The sequence below is a fragment of the Microtus oregoni genome, unplaced genomic scaffold, assembly GCF_018167655.1.
Source record: "Microtus oregoni isolate MIOR12 unplaced genomic scaffold, Mior012 000058F_ref0000040, whole genome shotgun sequence".
Taxonomy (NCBI): Eukaryota; Metazoa; Chordata; class Mammalia; order Rodentia; family Cricetidae; genus Microtus; species Microtus oregoni.
In genome coordinates, this window is record NW_024543834.1 from 3,228,475 (window position 1) to 3,232,037 (window position 3,563).

The window sequence follows — 3,563 nt, forward strand, 5'->3', positions numbered from 1 at the left end:
ATGCAGGTCTTGCCACTTTATAATAAAAGTTTATTTATAGAATTCAGTGTCAAAGACCATCTGTACTATTTTTTGATGCAATATGTTCTGATTTAATAATGTCAACTCTTACCTAACTAAGGTTTTTGTAGAATAAACATCTAATCAAAATCTCAAGAAGACTTTTCAAATCATTTACATATTGGCCCTCAGAAGGTTATTGATACACCAGACTTTTAAAAAAATAGACTTTTTTTTTTTGGATTTTCGAGACCAGGTTTCTCTGTAGCTTTGGAGCCTATCCTGGAACTAGCTCTTGTAGACCAGGCTGGCCTTGAACTCACAGAGATCCACCTGCCTCTGCCTCCTGAGTGCTGGGATTAAAGGCTTGCGCCACCATCGCCTGGCACTTAAGTAAAATTTGAAGGTGTTGAGCATTGCTGGTGGACACAAGCTCTTCTGGAACTTGGTAAGTGGAGGATGAGTCCTGAGAACAAAGCCAGCTTGAGCTACCTAAGATTCTGCCTCAAAATGCCAAAGGAGCAGAGAATTACTCACCTCATCTTATGGTTTGGAAATGAAAGGTGCCCTCCCAATTCACATGTTCAAGCCCTTAGTCCCTAGATGGCAGTGCTGCGTTGGGAGGTGTGGAATCTATTGGAAGTTGGCAGACAGACCCTTATGGATGCCAGCATTTGAGTGTTATAGCACATCTAGTTCTGGCTTAGCTCTCTCCCTCTGGTTCCAGATCCTCCAAGGTCCAAGATGCTTTCACGGCAGCCATGATGCCTTCCTTGCCATGACTGTATCTTCTGAATCATCACCCAAAATATATCCTTCCTGCCTTCCTTAATTTACTCCAATCAAGCATTTGACCAGAATGAAGAGAAAATTAGCTAGTGCATCCAGCATGTACAAGGTTCTGAGGGATATCCTCTTCTAATATAACATACTTACGCAAAGAAATCAGTAACAAAGTTGTTTATCAATAGAATGAAGACCCAGTCCATTGAGTACAAAATGAAACCTAGTACCGGACCCAATAGTGCATGGTAATTGAATGCATGACAAGCCTTACATATTAGAAGTGGCATCACAAGCCAAAAATGAGATAGTAAAAAAAATGATGGTGACATCGATGACTGTGCATATGATAATATAAGAGTATATCTCAACTTTAGTTTCTGTCCTAAAATGAAATCTCATAATAATGTCTTAAATATAACAAATGAACCTTTTACATATATAAAGGAAGATAAACAAAGTCCTTTCTTATACTCGGTGCAGAAACTGTATGTATTGAAAACCAATAATGCTACTTGCAAAGGACAGGTATTCCTAGTCTTTTCTTAAAAGAACTTAACACCTAGCCTAAGTACAAGGCTCTTAGAATGCCTAGGGAAATTACTGAAATACTTGGAAAGCATATGTAGCCAATTAATGAGAATTGGACAGTCTATGGCTTGGAGCAAATTAAGTGGTGTTCACCTTCACAGGAACTAGAGAAGAGCAAGAGGAAGCATAACAGGTGCATATGACTTTACAACCCTTTGCTCTGCAATGTTGAAGAAATCAGGCCATAATCAACGATCATGTAGATGAGGAAAATCACCAACTAAGGTTTTGGAAATCACAATGAAAATAATTTTCCCAATACATCGAGAAAATAAGTATGAACTTTGACTACTGTAGGCCCATATTTCTGTATGGCACAAGAGCCATTAGCTGGGTCTGAGCTGATCTTGTAACTCTGCAGACAAACTGTCTCTGTTTAACAATAGCCAGGATGTGCTGCTCCTACTTTCTTTTGTTATAAATGTAGATTACCTGAGAAGAGATGCTGGCTGAAGCTGATGACTTAAGAGTTAAGAGGTTTGTTGCTTCCTCCCTTTGAAATTTGGAGGATGTCTTATAGAGATGCTAATTCATGGCCTACGTGACTGCTAGCAGACAGGTAGATGCAGACTTGACTTGAGCCCATTCACCTGGTTGCCTAGGAGACAGCCTAATGTGTTTTCCCACTCAATTGATGTGATGATATACCAGGTGTTTGGAGAATAAACGAGAGATCTTTGGAGAGAGATCTTGCCCTTCCATGATGACCGTGTAAGCTGTGTCTGATTATTCCTCGTGACTCCGTTCCAGTCCAGGTAGGGAATCGGTGTTGAACCCACACGGCCTCCAACAGACTACCAGTAAACCATGGGACTTTTAGATAGGTACTTCACCAATTGGCTGATTAATTAAGCACATGCATATTTAAGTTCTGTTACGTGACGGGCATGTGGCTTTGTGTAGGTCTGTCAGGGATGTTAAGATGTTAAAATAAATGAACTTACACAATGTTAGTATGTTATAGTAAATGCCCCAGCAACATTAACATGGGACAATGAGAACAGGACTCATTCATTAAAAGAAGGTGCTTTTAAATAGGTTCCGGAGTGACTACTCTGAAGAATGGATCTTTGAATAAAGGTGTCAATGGGCTTAGAAAGGGGCAATGAGAAAACCCTGGAGGAAACTGGAAAGGTTGAGCAAGAGGTTAGATATTGTGGGTAGAGCATAGCTGAGTGAAAGTAAGAAGAAAAGAGACGGAGCGAGGTTTGCCTCTGGGGTTGAGGGTGTAGCCTAGCGATGGTAAGCTTGTCTAGACTCACCACTCTGCATTGGGCACCTTGGCTTCCGACACAAGACAATGAAAGCCTTCCAGCCCACAGTAAACAGTTTGCTCTGTAGTTGCCTTTGCTGTGCAAGGGTTTTTCCCCTGCAAGATCAGTGTATGGAGGGCAGAGAGAAAGTTCTGCAGATTCACAGGTGCAACGAATTGGTGACCATGAGCTCTGGGGTTTCACCCATGGAAGAGGAGAAACTGTCAATATGTTTGAGGTTCTATAAGAACAGTGGAATAATTAGAGATGAATTCTCTAAGAATAGACGACCCTGCCTAACCTGGAAACAATGTGCAAAATAAAGTTACTTTATTGTTATTTATTAATTTTTTTTTAGTGTATCAGTGGTCTGTCTGCACATATGCTTATACACCAGAAGAGGACATCAGACCCCTTTATAGACAGTTGTGTGGGTGCTGGGAATTGAACTCTGGAAGAGCAGCCAGTGCTCTTAACCACCGAGCTATCTCTTCAGCCCTTAAGTTACTTCTTCACAGCTGAACTTGAAGGAGGTATCTTAGGCTTCACAGTTACTCATACTCTGCAGATAGGCAAGCATAGGTAAGAAATGATGGATATTTGTGAGCTGGCAGCTGTGTAGAGCTCAGGTGTCCTGTGGTGATAAAAAGTAGACCGATGTGGAGGAAGGTCTAGCCATAGCTGTCTTCGAGCCTTTCAGAGGGAGCAAGGCCCTAGGAACCTGAGCAAGCCAGCAGATGCCGCAAGTTGGAAACAGAATCTAGCTGGGCACTCAGTGATGCTGTTCCCTCTAAAATGTGCATTTTAATTGCCAGTTGGAATTAAAAATTTGAGATGATTGAAGTTGTATTAAGTCTAATGTTAATTTCTAGATACTGATCATTTTCCTTAGGGGAGCTTTATCCCCTTAATTGAATAATTTGGCTAAAATTTCTC